This window comes from Sus scrofa, chromosome 15, assembly GCF_054392235.1.
Source record: "Sus scrofa isolate SSC_HxYL_T2T_F1_AM1 chromosome 15, Sscrofa_HxYL_maternal_Yorkshire_Landrace_v2.0, whole genome shotgun sequence".
NCBI lineage: Eukaryota > Metazoa > Chordata > Mammalia > Artiodactyla > Suidae > Sus > Sus scrofa.
The window spans coordinates 116,663,724-116,685,421 of record NC_139397.1 but is presented as its reverse complement, the minus strand read 5'-3'; the positions used below and the strand labels follow the sequence as shown (position 1 = coordinate 116,685,421).

Sequence of the window (21,698 nt, the reverse complement as noted above, 5' to 3'; positions counted from 1 at the left end):
AAAAATGTCACAGCACCAAAAGTACCCTCCTGTGCTCCCCATGCTTGCATGTGTACGTGTACGCATGTATGCCTGTGTGTGTGTGTGTGTGTGTGTGCCTGTGTGTGTGTAGATTGAGTAAGAGAGGGGGACGTTTATAAGAAGATCTATTGAAAATGTGGGGCAATGGGATAATATTTAATGTTGTCTTCTAATTCAGCAAAAGGCAAAAGTTTCCACAGTCAGGGACTTTATGCTTAGAACTTTCTCCTACTGTTTCTAAATATGATAGTGAAGATGCATGCCACCAAAATAATGTATATTTTAATGTGTAGGTTATTCCTTTTTTCCAAAATTATATGTGTCCCACCCCAAAGGGACCAATGGAATAAAACAAAACCTTTGAAATTTAACCCTGGTGCTAGGACTGAATATTTGATGTCTCTGCAAAATTGATACGTTGAAGTCCTAATACTCAAAGTGATGATATTTGGAGGAAAGACTTTTAAAATGTAATTAGGGAGTCCCCATCATGGCGCAGTGGAAACAAATCCAACTAGGAACCATGAGGTTGTGGGTTCGATCCCTGGCCTCGCTCAGTGGGTTAAGGATCCAGCATTGCCATGAGCTGTGGTGTAGGTTGCAGATGCAGCTCGGATCTGGCGTTGCTTGGCTCTGGCCTAGGCTGGCAGCAACAGCTCCGATTGGACCCCTAGTCTGGGAACCTCCATATGCCGCAGGTGTGGTCCTAAAAAGCCAAAATAATAAAAAAGACAATAAATAAAATAAATAAATAAAAGGTAATTAGGTTTAGATGAGGTCATAAGGGTAGGGTCTCATGATGGGACCAGTGTTCTTAGAAGAGGAGACCAAAGAGCTTGTTCCCCCTCCTCTCTTCATGTGGGGATACAAAAAGAAGACTGTCTGCAAATCAGGAAGCGGATCTTCACCAGACAACAAATCTGCAGGAGCCTTGATCTTGGACTTCTGAACCTCTAGTACTGCTAGAAATAAATGTCTGTTGTTTAAGCTACCCAGCCTATGGCATTTGTTATAGCAGCCTGAGCTAAGACCCCTGGGAAAAATTGATAGCTACATTATAGAACCAGCACCCAAATGGACCTTAAATCAAATCAAGCATACTTAAATTAAATGACTGGTATTCTATGAATCGGCCATCTATGTTTATTATATACCCTCTCTCCCATTCCTAAACTTCGGTTCCCAACCTGACAATTTCAGAGGAAGACATTATGGCAAGAACAGGTAAGCAGCTATTTTTGTGGCCAACAAAGACACTGTTGAAATATGATCAGGTAGGAAGATGGAATTATCAACTCTACTATTCTGTGAATTCTTAAGCCCCCATATTATTTAAAAACTTCCCAAATCTAGCCTCAGCTGTTTACCAGACAACACACTGTGCTCATGTTTAAGTGCTATGAGGAAATTGAGAGAAACAAATGAAGGCCAGCAGAACACAAAAACCATGCAAACCCAAATTCAGTGAAATGTTAGCAAATCAACACACAACTTTCTTACAGGGAAAAAATATGTATCAATTTTTGAACTTCAAAGTAAAGTTTATTTTTTTACTATTCTAGTCACTACCTGGGTTCACCATAATTAATATTCAGAAGGAAACAGTCAATAAATTAACAAATCAATTGTTTGAAACCCACAGACCTTTCATGTTTCACTTGCTCCATTTCAGAGGATGAGAACACTGACCATCTACCTCACAGCCCAAACTCTAAAACTCCCTAAGTTAATTAACATATGCAAAATACCAAGCTCAGCATGAATCCTGGAAGAAACAATCAATAAGTTATCAGTCTTGATCCCCTTACATGGTTATTTTGAAGCATCATAAATTAATATTGTCTGGCACATATTAGGGTATTAATAAATGTTAATTTCCTTCTTTCTGTCCTTTCCCTCATACTTAAACAAAAACCATGACATTTTAAAATGTGAAACTCTGATAAATTTGAAAGAACATTCTGTGGACCCAAGAATAAAAAAATGATATCTTCTAACTAAAAATAATGTTTGTGAAACCGATTTGCATTTCAAATTTTGGCAGTACACCTATGAAGGGTGTCTCTGGCTCAGAATTCTGGCAAGAGGTGATGAGGACTTGAACTAAGGTGGTGGCAGGAGATTGGAGACAAACGGTTATAAGAGGCGGGATAGCAGAATTGTCAGGGCTTGAGTGCTGTCGACAGACAACCTGATTTCATCTCGGCACCAACCCTTACTAACTGTGCAATTCAAGGACTTGTCTAACTTTCCAATCGAAGAACTAAAGAGGAAAGTAATCCCGACTTCACTGATGGATATGAAGATTAAATGAGACAATAAATGTAAACCATGGTTCCTGACATGTTTATGCAATAAATGTTGGGCATTATGAATAGATGTCATTGTTATGTGTATATTAAAAATGAAAAGTATACATCCTAATATTTTGTCATCATTTGGTGCCTGAGCACATTAAAAACCTTCACTGATGTTGAGCATCTTTTCCTGTGTCCAGGGACATGCAAATCAAACCACAATAAGATATCACCTCACCCTGTCAGAAAGAAAACAAATCAAAAGACAACAAATAACAAGTGTTGGTGAAGATATGGAGAAAAATACTCTTTGGTGCTGTTGGTAGGGATATAAATTGGTGCAGCTACATGGAAAAAAGTATGGGGGAGGTTCTCAAAAAAATTAAAAATAAAACTAACATGTGATCCAGAAATCCCACATCTGGGCATGTGCCCAAAGGAAATGAAAACAGGGTATCTGTACTTCCATATTCATTGCACAATAGCCAAGATATGTAAACAAACTACAGGTCTTTCAGTAGATGTATTATTAAAAAAGACATAGTTATATATGTGCAATGGAATAAAAAAAAGAATGAAATCAGCCATAAAAAAAGAATGAAATCCTGCCATTTGCAACTACATGGATGGACCAAAAGGATATTATGCAAAGTGAAATAAGTCAAAGAAAGATGATTATTGTAGGATTTCACTTATACATGAAATATAAAAAACAAACAAAAGAGAAACAGACTCACAAGTACAGAAACAAATTGGTGATTTCCAAAGGAGGAGGGGATTAGGTAGGGGAGCTGAATAAGTGAACAGAATTAAGAGACACAAATTTCCACTATATAATAAATAAATCACAGAGTGTAATGTATAGTATAGGAACTATACTCATAATATTGTAATAATTGTATGGTGATAGATGGTAATAAGACTTATCATGGCGATCATTTTAAAACATAGAAATATCAAATCACTATTGTGTACACCTGAAACTAATATGATATTGTATGTCAATTATATTTCAATTCAAAACAAAGAAATCCTTCCATGTCAAAATGGAACTGTTTATTCTATGGAAAAAGAATACATATCAGATACAGGTAGTACAATAGTCATAAGAGAATGTCAACTTGGGACTTGAAAATCTGGCCATTGGTTGTTGAGTCCTTTTTTAACCAACAACACAGAATTCTGGTGTCCCAGGTATTGGCCAGAAAGCTCAGACTTCAACCAAATGCTATTCAATTCCTGCAGACATTTGGCTGAAAAAAATCATTTGAGAAAGAGTCTAAAATAGAATGTATCAATTATTCCCCTAAGTGCCCTAAATGTTAGTCTCTGATTCACTGTGAAAGTAGTGTCCCAGGCCTAGGTTAATTATCTTTCTATTGAAATATTTGACTATATTTATCTTTTAATTCAGTCAATAAAAGACGTACCTTTACAAAAAATATTTCCTATTGCTAAGAAAACTAAAGACATAACCTATTAAGCTATTTAATTATTTGTATATAAGACCTCATAAAATTTATCTTAAATATTCATGCTATGGGTAAGTCACTGTAAAGAAATATATTTGTGTATTTATTGTTTTTAATCAATACTATATTATTTTGTTGTGGCTCCAAGGATCTCATGATTAAATTTTGTGTTCAATATAATACAAACTATAATTAAAGTTAATAAAATTGGCGGAATTGTTTCCCATCCTTTTCCACCACTATTTGCCCCTATTATGGAAGGCTGTAGCTAAAGGATCTTGTAAGGAATCAATAGATTCGAGGGTCAAAGACAGTTGAACTGTGGTATTTTTTTATTGCAGTCCATAGGTTTTCCTTCTATCCTAATAAAAATATCAAACAGATTTTTGTAATTTAATAGTTTTGAAAATATTTACCTATTTAAGAAATATTTATTGCAGATCTATTATCTATAAGGCATAATAAACAAATGAGACATGACTACTGCCATTATGGGGCTTATAGGTCAATGGAGAAGGTGGAGAATAAAAATTTCACAAGTAAATTTATACTTATAAGTATGGCAAGTGCTAAGAAGGGAAGGTACAGGGCACCACGAAAGTATACATGAACTCTGTATATAAGGGAGGCTTCCTTCCTGCCAATTAATATTTTCTGCCAGAATTTCCCTAACTAGATATACTCTATAAATTTCAGATATATTTTCAAATTTTTAAAACAAATTTCTTCTGAGTTTTGCTCAGGGTGAATTGCATTTGCAGTTGACTTTCAGAAGATTTTATAAATTTATACTATTAAAATTTTACAGCTAAAAATGAGGCATTTTTTTTACTTAACTGTATCTTTTCTGAAAAGCCCTTCAGTAAAGGACAAGTTTTGTATAAAACTTGGACACGTCTTAACAAATTTGTTACCTAACATTTAATTCTTTTTGCTATAATTATTAACAGAATTTTTTCCCATATAATTTCCTAGTGGTAATGATGAACATTCAAGATAGCTATGAAGTTTCGTGGGTTCATTAGTTGATCTACTGCATTTCTATAATATCAATTATTTTGTTCTATTAAAAGTTATATATTACAACTTTTTATTCTCTTGGTATTCTAAGTGGATTATTAAATAATTAAATTTTTCATTGCCGTATTTGTACCACTTGTTAAAATATTAACTAAGTTTACTGGCTAGCTCTTTCTTAGCATTGGTATATGAAAATAATGATATCAAGCATGGTTGTCTTTTTCCTGACTTTATTTATTTTTATTTTTTTAACCAAAGTAGAGTTGATATATAATATGGTATTAGTTTCAGGTTTTCCCTGACTTTAGTTGCAATTCTTCTAGTGCTATAAGCATGATGTAACATAACAGCATGCATGATGCTGATTGTTGGCTTGCTATAGTTTATTTATTAATAAACTTTCTTGTTAGAAAACATCTTAAATATCTTGCTAGAAAATAAAATAAAACTAGAAATTAGTAACAGATTATAAAAATACCTACAATTAAGTATATGTAAATATTTAGACACATATGGTAAGTATATATACATATACATATATAGTATTCATTAAAAAATAAGTCAGAACTGCCATTATAAATTATTTAGGAAATAAATAATTTGAAACTCAATGTCAAAGAAAAACCTTCTTGTTAGAAAATCTCTTCAGGGGTTCCCGTTGTGGTGCAGTGGTTAACGAACCCGACTAGGAACCATGAGGTTGCGGGTTCAGTCCCTGCCCTTGCTCGGTGGGTTAACGATCCTCCGGCGTTGCCGTGAGCTATGGTGTAGGTTGCAGACACGGCTCGGATCCTGCATTGCTGTGGCTCTGGTGTAGGCTGGAGGATACAGCTCTGATTGGACCCCTAGCCTGGGAACCTCCATATGCCGCGGGAGCAGCCCTAGAAATGGCAAAAAGACAAAAAAAAAATTTTTTTAATTAAAAAAAATAGAAAATCTCTTCAAATTTTTAGTATAGTAAAAGTAGCTTTTACTAGTGTGTGTTCTTCAATATTATCAAATATACTGACAGCAATTAAGAAAATGTTCATGATCTTTTCCTTTTTGTCCTAGGAGTATGGTTAGGGTTAGCGTAAGTTGTGCTAATAAATTTCCTAATACTGATCTTTCCTTCAGTGAACAGCTGAATCCTATCTATGATAATTTACTGAAGATTTTTATTTTTATATCACAAATCCCTACTTTTCTTAGTTTTTTCTTTTCTCTAATATTTTTATTATTTTCTGATGATAGGATTTCTGATATCAGAATTTTCATCATCTCATAATTGGGAAACATTTTCTTTTACTCTATATAAGATGTTAAGTGATTTAAGAAATTTTAAGTATTTGTGAAAGAATTTCTTCATGAAACTCTGTGAGCCTGGTAACTTTTACAAAGGGAAATTTCTTTGATTATTTTCATAGCACCCACTACAGTTACTAACTTATTCAGGTTTTGTTATATTTTTAATAATATCTACAAGTATGGCGTTCTCACTGTGGCTCAATAGATTAAGAACCTGACTAGCATCCATGAAGATGTGGGTTCAATTTCTGGCGTCACTCAGTTGGTTAAGGCTCCTGTGCTGCCAAGAGCTGTGCCATAGGTCGCAGATGCGTTTTGGATCCAGTATTGCTGTGCCTGTGGTAGCTTGGCAGATACAGCTCTGATTTCATCCCTAACCTGGGAACTTCCATATGCTGCAGATGCAGCCCTAATAATAATAATAATAATAATAATAATATTTACAAGATAAATTCCTGGATATTATCAATTTACTGTTTGTTATAATCTGTTACTCTTGTTTTTATTTTTTAGTAATTCCTTTTTCAGCTTTCTTTTGTTTCCTGCTTTTTTCCAACTTCTCCAGATAAGATCAGTTAATTTTTTTTCTTCCCCTTTAGTTTCCTAACAGTGTCTACTTTGGTTTCTGCTTAATAATGAAAACACTTCTGGAGTTCCCAGCAAGGCGCAGTGGTTAACGAATCCAACTAGGAACCATGAGGTTGTGTGTTCGATCCCTGGCCTTGCTCAGTGGGTTAAGGATCTGGCGTTGCCTTGAGCTGTGGTGTAGGTTGCAGACACGTCTCGGATCCCGCATTGCTGTGGCTCTGGCGTAGGCCGGTGGCTACAGCTCTGATTGGACCCCTAGCCTGGGAACCTCCCTATGCCATGGGAACGGCCCTAGAAAAGGCAAAAGACAAAATAATAATAATAATAATGATGATGATGATGATGAAAACACTTCAGATTCAAAAACTTCTAAGAATAGTTTTTGATTATATCTCATGTACTTTGACACATTGAGTTTCAAATTATATTTTATTTTCTAAATAATCTATAATTGCAGTTCTGATTTATGTTTCAATCAATACTATTCAGGTATATGTATTTATACTTACTATATGTGTTTAAATACATGTATACTTACTATCCAAATTGAAGTATTTTTTAAAATCTGTTACTAATTTCTAGTTTGACTTTATTGTTATTAGACCATGTGGCTTAATGCTGGAATTTACTGAGGTTCTCCATTTTTGCAAATGGTCTATGGATGCTTGAAAAGAAGATATATTCCCAGTTTGTTTGAAATCCCAAATTCTTTTAAAATATTTTTTTAAAAATTGAAGCATAGTTGATTTACGTTGTGTTGGTTTCAGTTGTACAGCAAAGTGACTCAGATTCTTTTCCCTTACAGGTTATTAAGATACTGAATATAGTTCCTTGTGCTATATAATAGGTCCTTGTTGGTTATCTGTTTTATATACAGTAGTGTGTATCTATAAATCCCAACCACCTAATTCACCCCTCCCCCCCTCCCCTTTCATAACCATAAGTTTGTTTTCTATGCCTGTGAGGTATGCTTCTGTTCTGTAAATAAGTTCATTTATATAATCTTTTGATCCAATGTCTTTGTTTGGCTTACCTCATTAGTATGATAATCTCTAGGTCCATCCATGTTGCTGCAAATGGCATTATTTTATTCCTTTTATGGATGTGTAATATTCCACTGTGTATGCATACCACATCTTCTTTATCCATTCATCTGTCAGTGGACACTTAGGATGCTTCCATGTCTTGACTGTTGTAAATAGTGCTGTGATGAAAATTAGGGTGCGTGTATCTTTTTGTGTTAGTATTTTCATGTTTTCCAGATATATGTCCAAGAATGGAAATTGTTAGATCTATGGTAACCCTATTTTCAGTTTTCTCAGGAACCTCCATACTGTTTTCTATACTGGCTGCACCAATTTACATTCCTACCAACAGTGTAGGAGGTTTGTCTTTTCTCAACACCCTCTCTAGCATTTGTTATTTGTAGACTTTTTGATGATGGGCATCCTGATGTGTGAGGTGGTACGTCATTATATTTTTGATTTGCATTTCTCTAATAATTAGTGATGTTGAGCATTTTTTAACATGCCTGTTGGCCATCTGTATGTCTTTTTTTTTTTTTTTTTTTGGAGAAATATCTATTTATATGGAAATCCCAAATTCTTGACCATTACTGGTCAAGAAGAGTAGACCAGTTTGGTAGAGTGAAGCAAGGAAATGAGTAAATTGTTTCCTTCAAAACTAACTCTTCCATATGGCTCCAAATGTATTCATTTCAATTCTCTTTAAGGCTTCTTCTCCCTAGACAGATCTATTCTACCCCAGTTTCCTTTTTCCTACGCTTCTTACTTATTTTTTCTTGTCTAGTTTTGTTTATGTAATTGCTAGACCCTGTTTTGTCCAGGAAGTATTTCAGCTGATTCACAGTCAACATTTCATTTAAAGCATTCTTTCTTTTACCTTTTGCCTCCTGGAAGCCTTAACTAACTAATCCATACTCTCTTCCGTTGTGCTGCCTGAGGCTATAGATGACAAACACCATTGGCTACCTCCTCAACAGTTATTTCCTCCTAACTGCTAACAGAACTCTACTTTTCTCTATGATGAAAATATGTCCATCCCCCAAAGCAATGGATCATAAATGGGCTAGGCCAATCAGAGCTGTCCTAGGACTACCTATTCCAGATTACCTTGCAGCTAAGGGTACCATGTCAATCAGAAAAAAAATTATTAGGATTGTTATGGAATGTTGGAAAACATTTGGAAAGTGTGCTAGAGAGTGTGGCTTCCAGGAAAGCTTTAGCTTGGCTAAAGCATGCATTGCCCTTCCCAGTATCTTCCTGACTTGAAGGAAGATGTGATTGACTGCAACTATTAGGAAAATATTAAGAAAGCTGAACAAACATTGGCACTAGTCAATATTCCAACACTAACAATAACCTAGCCCCAAACTCCCTATATGAGAAATATAATCCTTAATCTGGGAAAAGAAAAACTGTAGTTTGGTGTTTTATTATTTGCAGCCAAATGTATTTCTGATTCACTATATATACTCCCTTCTGTGTTGTTTCTTATTTACCCTTTAAATACATTGCTTTGCATATATGTAATTGCCTTAACTAGCTTGAAATTACTGATATTAAGGAAAATTTTTATATAAATAAGTTAAGGTCAAAATTCAGCACATGGTCAACATTTAATTATGCAGTTTATGGCACAGCTAAATTTTACCTAGAACTTTCTATGTACCATAAAATCTTTAGCTGCTTTACATATATATTCACTATTTACTCTCCAAAACCACTTGATAAGGCAGCTACCGTTATGATATTCCCATTCTCCTAAGGTCACAAATGTTTAAGTGACAAAACCAAGATTTGAACTAACGAAGCCTGTACTCTTAATAATATGCAACACTATCTCTCATTGTATGAGAATTTCAATTTTCCAATTTGACAATGATTTTTTTACACACACATATACCTTGCAAACATATAATATATACCCACTTTTGTATATTCAATAGAACAGAAAAAAACTCTCCTTTCTACACATGACAATCAGTTCAACAAATGGTCATTCTTTTCCCAGGAAGTCCCTGTTTTGGTAGCTGTGGTAAATCGTTGCATTCCCTTTCCATTGAAAAGATTAATTTCAGCATTTCCCCTCAAAGACTAGCTAAAACCAGAAACTACCACAATTCTAACTACTAGATTGTTTCAAAATGAAGGCAGTCATTTTATACAAAATAAGACTTGACCTGAATCTTGACCCTTTATTGAACTGAACCCAAAACCTCAGCTTTTTGAAAGTTTTGAGAATGGACATTGGGTTGGCTTCCTCTCTTTTGTTTTTATACACCTCTTCACTCTGGGTTTATCCAGGCTGAAAAACTAAAAGACAAAAATACCAGAGGGAAGATGCCTTCCAGACCCAGTAGAATCAAGAATGGTGGAAATCTAAGAAACAAATATGTGTCTTTGTTTTATGTTTTCTAGTCTTGTTTCTAAATCACTGTTGTTTAAATAGAAAATCAGATGTTTATTTGCCTAATGAAATATATTGTTATCTTATTACAACAAAATAAAATTCAGGTCTATCTTACAAACTTGAAGTGGTTAAAGCAGAGTCCTTCCAAATGCAAATTTTTTGACCTTGGCAAGACACTTGTTCCTTCTGGCCATCTATCCTGAGGTCAATAATGGTACCTACAACTAGGGTTGACATGAGTTTTCTATAAGCTGATGTATATAAAACATCATCATCATTATCATCATAGCAGCAGCTAACACTTACATAGTTTTTACTGTGTCAGGCTGTATTCTATGTGTTTTGTGTGTATTTATTTGCCTAATCCTTATAACAAGGCAATATGATAGCTATTGTTCTCACCATTTTAGGAGGAGCAAATTTTGAGGCAGACTGATTAAAACCCGCTTAAATTCATTGTTTATAAATAACAGAGAGGATTCAAAACACGCAACCTGACGCCCAGGTTCACACTTTTAACCATCGCACTGTACCATGCTTTCAGAAACAGCCATTCTTAGGTTTTCTAAACTAATACATTAGTAACTGTTCAAATTAAATATCAAATCATGTTAAATATATTCAATATAAACAATACATAGACAAGTGTTTACATATTTTATTCACCTGAATAAAAACATATAGTTCTAAAAGAATTTAGGCAAGTTATCTGTACAAGTGCATGTAAATATGCATATATCTGTCTTTCCAGAGGTTTCTACAAAAACAAAACTCAATTTTATGTTCTTTACGCAAACTTTCTGAGCTAACTGTAGATTCACCTATAGTTGTAAGAAATAACGCTGAGATCCCATGTACCCTTTACTCAGTTTCACCCAAAGTTACCATTTTGTAAAACTAGTGCTGTCCACACCCAGAAGATTGATATAGACATATATTATGTAACACATATTGTATATATTTAAGATACAAAACACTTCCATCACTGCAAAGATCCTTCATGTTGCCCTTTTCCCTTCCTCCCTTCTTAATTTCAAACCACAAATGGGTTTTTTCCTCTAAACTTGTCACATGCAAATATCCACATTTCCTAAAATTTCCACAAATACAAAACAGCTCATTGATTTTATGGGATTCTATATTTTCTTTGTGTTTGTTACATCCTTAGAGTTGCCTACTGAATTTCCTTGAGCCTGGGGATTAAAGTGGACACAAGTGTGAACAATAAGAGAAGTAGCGGCATAAGAAAAACATAAACAAGAAGGGCTCTTTCTTGTTTCTGACACCCATCGTCTTCCTACATTTAACTCCTGGTGTCAACAACCACTTTGTGATTCATAAGTGTGAAGCACTTTTTAAAAAGATTTCATTTTCTAAGATCTTGTATTAATAAACGTTCATTATAATAATACCATATATCTGCCAGTTTACATTGCCTTTTTGAACAAAGAAAATGTCAAAAAGATCTCCATCTATCCATAATGAAAGAACCTAGATTACTAAAGGATCAAGATTTCATGCAGAGTGTGACCAAGAGATCTGCATACAGCTTAGTTAACAGTTTGTTGGAGCTAGAGCCATGAGTGATTTATTGGTTTATAACAAATACCACTACTGATACTTGCAGGGGTATTTTACTATCATTTCTGATTCTTGTGTAATAAGCTTGCATTACCCTTACAATAGTAAATAATACCTTAAAACAGAACTATGGTGAACTTCTGTTCCTTAATCTATGCCCAAGGGGCTGTTCTTCTGGAGAAGGAAATATCCAAGTGTATAGTGTCTTACACAGAGTGTATGGGTGTCTATTTCTTGACCTCCCTGTGTGTTATATATTCTGAAATACTGCTGTGCAAATATTTACTAGGAAAGGGTGATTATTTTATTTATTATTGCCAAAGTCAGAATTACTCCTATTTTTATGACTAGGTCATTACAATTAACTATCTTACATAAAGTGCTGATTGAAAGTTGCCTTTTACACTTTGTAAATGTTACTTAAAGACTTCAAGGGGTTAAAATTTTATTAGCATTGCATGAGTCATATTATATACAAGGTAGAGTTTTGGAATTAGCAAAAAAAAAATACTTAACAAGAAAATGAAATCACTCTGGATTTGCTTACATTTAATAATAAACTATCCTCACATTTTCCTAGTCTTCATTTCTGTTTGAGAAAATTGTTCTTTGTTTTTCCTTAATCTCTTTTTCTAGATTTAGATTTATGCTTTGAATTAGGTTGATGAGTAGTTTTTTTTAAAAAGTAAATAATAGTATTTTTTCCTTTTCTATTTCCCACCTCTGTATTAATCCTTTTTACTGTCTTTGCCCATTGGTGTTTGGCAAGATAGCTGTAATAGCTCATGTCCAAAAAGCATTCCTAATATGATCTAATCATCTGATCCTCAGAGTTCCCAGTTTGGGGTAAATATTGCAATGACTAATGGGATATAATAAAAAAGAATTGAGAGTCATAAACAAATATTAGACTTCTCTAGACTGACCCATGCCCCAAGATCTTTATAAAACCCAAACAAACTGCTTATCAGGAAAACACAAACACCCCAGGTAATAACACAAAATTTCATTATTCTGAATAGTCTACTGATAACCAATATCCCACAGCCAGTTCTTTCATATACAGTTCCTCCCACCTTTGGCAAAAGCATTTGCAACATCTGTACAGCATTAAAGGGTAGGGTAAATGCTTCCTCTTCTCTTCAAAGGCAGGGTTTTTTTTTGTCTTGTTATTTAGGCCTAGATAATATGAAGGCCATCATTTGAAATGTATACAGCCAGTTCTTTGTTTAAATCTGGGAGCTGGCACATGGCAAATTTGCTCATTTGTTAGCTCCTTTTTCGCCTGGATATTCTGACCATGATATTTATAGGTTCACAGAAAGAAAAGTCATTTTTCTTTTATCTAAACTTTAGTTGCTAGCAAGTAGATGATTAGCAACCCAAGTCTCAGAAACTTAATAGGCACGTTTGATTAAAGTTCATTTAAGCCTTTCTAATAAGAAGTCTGTGAAATGAAGCAAATAGGAGAGTATCCATTGGCTTGAGTTGACTTAGCACCAGCCTCAGCAAACAGAGGTGAAATCAGGCCTCATTAGGAAGAGCAACTACAATTTTAATGCTCACTTAGAATAAAACTGCCAATCCTGACCAATTGCACATTTGCTCAACCTTACCACACCTCCAGAAGAATTATTTTTGGAGGTGCCAATGACTGTAAAGTGGGTATACTGCAAAAATCAAACTTGCTTGCTTCAGAACCAAATGTAAACAATGGTACACAAACTGTTCAAGATGATCTAATGGTCCACCTTTATCCTTCCCCTGAAACCCCTGTGGACCTCTGGGATCCTTGAGTCATCACCCTGAGTCTGTGTGTTGCCTAGTAACACATCAGCACCCCGAGCTCCTTTCCAGAGGCAACTCAGAGTTCTGTTACAGCTAACTTAGGAAACATGTAGAATATAAGTGAAGCATCTGGGGGAGTGTATGTGTGTTCCATTAAAGCATATCTACTCTTTCAAAAGTGCCCCCATTGTAAGGGGAATATGCAAGCAAATTCCCATATTTCTGTTTACTTGTTTAACTAACTATTAAGTGACATAATACTTGCCTGTAATGTAGCTATGTGTATTATGAATGACATAATTATCATAATTCTCAGTTTTAAAAGCCCTCTGTCTGAGAGCTTTTTTTTTTCCCTTTGTGAAAATTAAAACAGTTACTTTGCTACATGCTCTATTGGGATGACTGACAATTGATGAAAACATACAAAGCTCCCACAAATAATTTTAATTTCCATCCAAAATAAAAATGTGTTAACTCCTCATGCCTATAACAAAAATATTTTCATAATGATACTGTTTACACAGATTTAATCAGTTGTGTCACTGGGGTACAGCAAAAACAGCAATGTGACCTGCTGAGACTTAGCACCAGATTGCGATTTACAATCAAGGCAGCAAGAGTCAGTGAAGTGCACAGCTCTCACCCCAATTACTAATTAATCAGACCCAAAGAGGTCTCCATAAAAGGCACTACATTCAGCTGTGCATCCCATACATTTAAAGGGCTCCTGTATCTTTTAAGGAGGAAAGGTGACCCAAGGAGGCTGATCACTACCTGGTACCTGCCATGTACACAAGCTCATCGAATCCATTCTGTTTGGGGACTTACTTGTCTTTTCTCCACTCCCTTTTTAAATGCTCTGAATACAAAATTTCACACTATGGCAGTATCCCAGCATCATTAAAATGTCAGTATGCTGGTTTCTGTATAAAAACAAGTGACTGGCTTTCTTTTTTGAGTTTCTGTATCTGTACAAGTCTTTTATTTTTTTCCTTCTGCAGCTATAGAAAATGAAGGGGTATAATAGGTAAATGTATTTTAAAAGTTTGTTGGGAATTACAGGGAATAGCAATCAGTGTAATTCAGTTCAGTCCAACTTCTACCCAACTTCATCAAATGAAAAATATATTTGATCCCCTTTGCATGGGGATCAGATAATAGAAGCCTTACAAACTACCCTCCTTTGACAGAAAGATCCCAACTGAGTAGTCTAAGAGAAAACATGCATTTGCCGACTTGTTTATTTTAACCATCTTTAAAATAATGAGTTGGATTCTCATTTTTCTTCCTTTCCCGGATACCTCCTTTACAAAGAGCGTTCCCTTTGAAGTAAATGGCAACCCTGGACCTAAAGGAGATCTGCCAGGGGAAGAGGCAAAATGAAAATCAACCTCCTGATTTCGGATTCTTGATGTACAGACTGGCCAAATGAAAGCTAAAATGATTCCAGTCGTGTTGCCTTAACCACACGTGATCATATATGGGCCACCCTAACACACAGCACCAGACCTAAGGAAGGCATGTTTGACTCTCCATTGTAAAAATGGAAACTATTTTATCAGAGACATGGGTTACCCAGCCATCCCTTTTGCTTTTCAGGGATTTCTGGAAACTGCCATGAAACAGGGTGTCTTAAAGTAGATCATGCTTTGCAGAGAAAAGGTGGGATGATTGGAGTTTTGCATTCCTTAACCAAGGGTCACATCACATAAATGATAGCTGTGACAAATGTAACAGCCATAAGTAACTATAAAAATGTAAAACAGTTTACATATCTTTCAGGTCCTCAAAGCACATTGCACACCAATTAGACAGATGAGGGATCTCAAGGTTTTTAGCCCTCCTCTGCCATTTAGAGGCTGTATGGGAGTTCCCATTGTGGCTCAGTGGTAATGGACCTGTCTAGTATCCCTGAGAACACACAAGTTTGATCCCTAGCTGAGTTCAGTGGGTTAAGGATCTGGCCTTGCTTCAAGTTGTGATGTAGAGCTTGCATACAGAGCTTGCATCTGACATTGCTGTGGCTGTGGTGTAGGCCAGCAGCTGTAGCTCCGAATTGACCCCTAGCCTAGGAACTTCCATATGTCCCAGGTGTGGCCTTAAAAAAAAAAAAAAAAAGAGTTTGTGCAATCTCTCTCCTTCTCTGTAAACTAAACACACTGAACTACATAGATCCGAGGTTTTTGACAGTTCCCATGCATTTCAAATCCACAAGAATATGTGTGTGTATGCATGTGTGTATAACCATACACACATGGTTGTGCACATACACATAAATTGTAAATTGTCAATTTACAATTTAATATCTAATAATTGTGTTCATTTTCTTAGCACATAGAAGAGACATGCGTAATCCAGATCACTTACACAGGAGCCAAAGCAGTTGATGCTCCTTTTCTTCCTACATATTTTCTCAAGTAAATGGACATGGGTGATGAGGATGGTGGTAGTATTTCAGCAATGATTCCTTTGTGTCCATATAGGAATTTGCCATCTACTGAGCATGTGTTAAGTGCCTTATGCACTTTCTTACTGTATCCTCACAACCCCCTAAAGCTCTTATTATCACCCTGTGTGACCTTTATGATCACAGGGTCTCTCAAATGTGTAAGCGCCATTATACACTTGGGATTATTATACACTTAGCTGGAAACTCATTTACAAGATGACCATATCATTAGAACTGTTTCTGAGGAGTTTAGGTCTTGTTTCAGAATCGTCTAAATACCAGGTCCAGCTACCTAATTTGCCAGGACCCTGTGCAAGAGGAATACTCAGCCCAGACACCTGGGAAGTCAACTTCCTCCTCCCACTAACTTCTGCCTCTACCCACAGTAGAAGGGAGACCTCCAAGGAGTTGCAATCTCTATGCTGGAAGGTGGTGGGTGCTTAAATCAGGGGTAGGCAAGAGGCCGCCATTGGCCTTCTGCCAAACAGGCCATGATGCCACAAACTTATAGCCAGAAAGCCAAAATACTGTTGGCCACTTGCCTGACCTCTGTCCCAGAGTCAAGCAGAATGCAGGTTCCTCCATCCTTCTCCCAGCCCATGGAACCCACAGCCATTCCTGGTGAGGATGTGTAAGAGATGGAGGTGTGAGGATGAGGAGAGAGAACTGGCAGGGCCCCAGACACAGGGGCAGAGGGAGCAGGCAATTGAGAATGAGCTGGGGATGGGAGAAGAGGGTGAGTGAAGGGGGGGTGGGGGACAGGTTCGCACCTGAAAGTAGCCTCCAGGCCCCCAGCACATGCTCCATTGTCCTATCAACTTATAAATACAAGTTCCAAGATAAAAGCATGAAGAATTTCAACATGGCAACCACAGAGCATGAAACCCCATGTGCTGGACCCTTCTGAACACAGGCCCCTTGCTACTGCATTGGTCACAGGCCCATGACCCCACCCTGCTAAACAGACGTTCGAAACTATCCATTAGGCTACATGTGGATAAGTGGAGTTGAAAGTGCAGAAGGAGGATGCTGATTTAATTTGCATTAAACATACTATTTAATGACACCTATGGAGCAACATGATCCTGAACTGTGTTTTCTCACTTATCACTGCTCCCTCTCCTCTTTATCTGCTCTCTAAATCTTCCTTGTAGGGGTCCTACTAAGATAAGGTTATAGGGCAGGCCAGTTATTTCCCAGAAGTGTCACTTAGTAAAGTCCTTTACTAAGGGGTTTAGTAAATTAGTAAATTATTAGGGGCTCTTTTCCTAAGGCATCATATTTAATTTGGGAATGCCATATGAAACAAATCTGAGATCTTATAGGACTGAAACTAAAGAATATCTGTAGTCATCAAATATAATATTCATGTTTTCTTATAATTTAGAAGGCTCACCTTCCTCTGAAAAAGTACGTGCACGTATTAGAGCTTTTATAACACATAAAACATACTTTAATAGTAGGTTTTTCAAGTCATATTAACCACCATGAACCATAATAGGTTGGTTTCCAATATTTCAGTTCTCTTTTCTTTCTCAAACTTTAAGGGGGTATTTAGTTTTTTCTGTACAGAGTGGAAAACCTGCCCAATGTTTCTTTCTGCTCCAGTGATTCATAATGATACTCCATATGTATAAAGTGTGTGACAGTCAATAAAGCATACTTACATTTAATTCTGTGAGCTGGTTGGATTAAATGGTACAGTTTCCATCTTATAATTCAGGATAAAAAGTTTCCAGAGGGCAGATGATTTGTCCAAAGTTGGACAGAGGGTGAATGGCTGGGCTACATGGAGCTCCTCAGCTTCTAAGTAATAGGCTGCTGCCTCCTTCACCATCGGCCTCTCCTGGGAATCAGAGGATACACTGCAAGTAAGAGTGGGGGGCAGGGAAGGACATTCATGGGCACCTGCTCTGAGCTTGGTGCTTTTCATGGGGTCACAGTGACTCCTCACAACCCCCACCACTTCAGCTTCTATTCTTTTCATAATCTCCCTATGTCCCCAAATGAGGAAGAACGAAAACTGTATGAAAGAGGATGGAACATAAACTAAGCCATGTAAAATAGAATGTAAGTCATGTATCTGTGACAGTGAACACATCACACATTTTTTGAAAAGTTAAAAAGTGAAAATAACCCCTGCATGCCACTGTATGGAACACTCAATAGGAAAGGATGGAATTGAAGCGAGCAAAGATGTCTTCTCTCCCTCTACCAGGAGGATGCTGAATCCAGCTCTAGCAGTGACATGACAAGGAACAGGAAGGAGTCCCGCTTTTGCACATTAAATCCAGATTCTGAACACTGCTCTGGCATAGACGGATTGAAGAAAAAAAAAATGTGGCTTTCTCCACACTGTCTATATTAAAATGTTTTTGGCTATCAGCCAGAATTTTCAATGAGTAAAGCAGAGTTGTGTATCTTTGTGAATGCAGAAAAAACATTCTAAAGCACATTTCTTAAAACAAATTACTGACATATTTTGTTTGCCTTTGCCCTCCACAACAGAAAGCTGAGGTTGAATTGGAGCTGCAGCTGCTGGCCTACACCACAGCCACAGAAACACAGAATCTGAGCTTTGTCTGTGATCTATACCACAGCTTGTGTGTGGCAACACTAGATCTTTAACGCACTGAGCAAGGCCAGGGATCAAACCCACATCCTCATGGATACTAGTTGGGTTTGTAACCCACTGAGCCCTAATGGGGACTCCCCCTCTTTATTTTAAGCTTTTTTTCTGTTAGATCTTTAAAGAGTACTAAAATGAACTTCTATTTCATGAAGGAAGTTGGATTTTGGAAGTACAGGGTGGAGAAGAAAAATGTCCTATTCTATAGTCTTCCAGGACCAGAAGAGTATCTAAACAACTCCCGAGGAGTTTCCTGACAGATTTAAAGGAAGAATAGTACAGAATGTCGTGAAGCACAGTAGATCTAAATCATCACCTTTCCCTTGCAAACATTTATCTGTGCGCCTTGTCTTGGTTTGATTAGCACAGTATTTAAGGTGATCTAAAAGATCTCATATTCATCTTAGCTTCATGAATTTCCTTAAAACTATTTAAACATCTCAAAATGAGGGTATATATGCTATGGCTCTGAACACAGAATTGAAATTGATTTATATATTTCCTTGCTTTGCATCAGTTGGACAATTGATGTTATTGAACAGGCCGATTTGTTCTGTGTCTAGGGTTTAAATTGTAAGTCTCTGATGTTTGATATAAAAATAATGTACGCTCTACCAAACATAAAAAGAGGAACTTATACCCATCCTCCTTAAACTTTTCCAAAAGGTTGAAGAAGAAGGAACACTCCCAAAGACATTGTGTCGCCACCATCACCCTAATACGAAAACCAAAGATACTACCAAAAAAGAAAACTAGAGGCCAATATCTTTGATGAATATGAATGCAAAAATCCTCAACAAAATTTTAGCCATCCAAATCCAACAACATATAAAAAAAGATCATACACCACAACTAGGTGGGATTCAACCCAGGTTCACAAGGATGGTTCAACACATGCAAATCAATCAACACCATACACCACATTAACAAAAGAAAAGTCAAAAAAACCACACGATCATCTCAATAGCTACAGAAAAAGCATTTGACAAAGTCCAACATTCATTCATGATCAACACTCTTACCAAAGTGGGTGTAGAGGGAACATACCTTAACATAATCAAAGCCATTTATGGCAAACCCACAGCAAATATAATACTCAATGGAGCAAAGCTGAAAACCTTCCCACTAAAATCTGGAACAAGACAAGGATGCCCACTCTCACCACTGTTATTCAACATAGTATTGGAAGTCCTAGCCTCAGCATTCAGACAAAAAAAAGAAATAAAAGGTATCCAAATTGGAAGAGAAGAGGTAAATTGTCACTGTACACAGATGACATGATACTATATATAGAAACCCCCAAGGACTCAACCCAAAAACTATTCGAACTGATCAGCAAATTCAGCAAAGTAGCAAGATATAAGATTAACATTCAGAAATCAGTCACATATCTGTATACTAACAATGAAATATTAGAAAATGAATACAAAAATACCTTTTAAAATTGCACGCAAAAAAATCAAATACCTGGGAATACACCTGACCAAGGTGAAAGACTTATATGCTGAGAATTATAAAACATCATCAAGGAAATTAAAGAGGATGCAAAGAAATGGAAAGTTATTCCATGATCCTGGGTTGGAAGAATTAATATTGTAAAAATGGCTATACTACCCAAATCAATCTAGAGATTCAATGCAATCCCTGTCAAAATACCCATGATATTTTTCAAAGAACTAGAACAAACAATCCGAAAATTTATATGGAACCACAAAAGACCCAGAATTGCCAAACCAATCCTGAGGAATAAAAACCAAGCTGGAGGCATAACTCTCCCAGACTTCAGGCAACATTACAAAGCCACAGTCATCAAGACAGTGTGGTACTAGTACCAAAACATACATCCAGACCAATGGAACAGAATAGAGAACCCAGAAGTAAACACTGACACCTATGGTCAACTAATCTTTGACAAAGGAGGCAACATAAAATGGGAAAAATAAAGTCTATTCAGCAAGTATTGCTAGGAAAACTGGACAGCCACATGTAAATCGATGAAACTAGAACACACCCTCCACACCATGCACAAAAATAAACTCAGAATGGCTTAAAGACTTAAAACATAAGACAACACACCATCAAACTCCTAGAAGAGAATGTAGGCAAAACTTTTTCTGACATCAACCTCAGAAATGTTTTCTCAGGTCAGTCTCCCAAAGCAACAGAAATAAAAGCAAAAATAAACCAATGGGACCTAATCAAACTGAAAAGGTTTTGCACAGCAAAGGAAACCATAAAATAAACAAAAAGACAACTTACAGAATGGGAGAAAATAGTTTCAAATGATACAATTGACAAGGGCTTCATCTCTAAAATATACAAACTTATACAACTCAACAGCAAAAAAAACCAACAACCCAATGGAAAAATCGGAAAAAGACCTGAATAGACATTTCTCCAAGGAAGATATACAGATAGCCAACAAGCACATCAAAAAATGCTCAACATCCCTGATTGTTGGAGAAATGCAAATCAAAACTACTATGAGGTACCACCTCACGCCAGTCAGAATGCCCATCATTAATAAGTCCACAAATAGCAAATGCTGGAGAGGGTGTGGGGGAAAGGGAACCCTCCTGCACAGTTGGTGGGAATGTAAATTGGTATAACCACTATGTAAAACAGTATGGAGGTGCCTCAGAAAACTATACATAGAACTACCATATGACCCATCAATCCCTCTCTTGGGCATATATCTGGGCAAAACTTCCCTTGATAAAGACACATGAACCCCTATGTTCATTGAAGCACTATTCACAATAGCCAAGACATGGAAACAACCCAAATGTCCACTGACAGATGAATGGATTAAGAAGATGTGGTACATATACCCAATGGAATACTACTCAGCCACAAAAAATAACAAAATAAGGTCATTTGCAGCAACATGGGAGAGCTAGAGATTCTCATACTAGGTGAAGTAAATCAGAAAGAGAAAGACAAGTACCATATGATAACACTTATTTCTGGAATCTAACATACAGCACAAATGAACCTTTCCACAGAAAAGAAAATCATGAACCTGGAAAATAGACTGTGGTTGCCAAGGGGAAGGGAGAGAGAGTGGGATGGACTGGGAGTCCGGAGTTAACAGATTCAAACAATTGCCTATAGAATGGATAAGCAATGAGATC

At 36.4% G+C, this 21,698-nt stretch overlaps 1 protein-coding gene across 33 annotated transcripts in view; it reads right to left on the bottom strand.

Moving 5' to 3' along the window:
• PLCL1 (phospholipase C like 1 (inactive)) overlaps positions 1–21,698 on the bottom strand; it is a 958,345-nt gene that overhangs the window by 251,045 nt on the left and 685,602 nt on the right. For 6 of the 33 annotated variants that reach the window (XR_014830042.1, XR_014830044.1, XR_014830038.1 and 3 more), the window contains exon 8: positions 17,603–17,781. The exons of 25 other annotated variants lie outside the window; for them this stretch is intronic. The gene's annotated coding sequence lies outside the window, so the exon portion shown is untranslated. Of the gene's footprint in view, positions 1–7,718; positions 7,890–17,602; positions 17,801–21,698 lie in introns of those variants that run through there. 2 more of the 33 variants (XR_014830046.1, XR_014830052.1) reach the window with 2 other exon arrangements.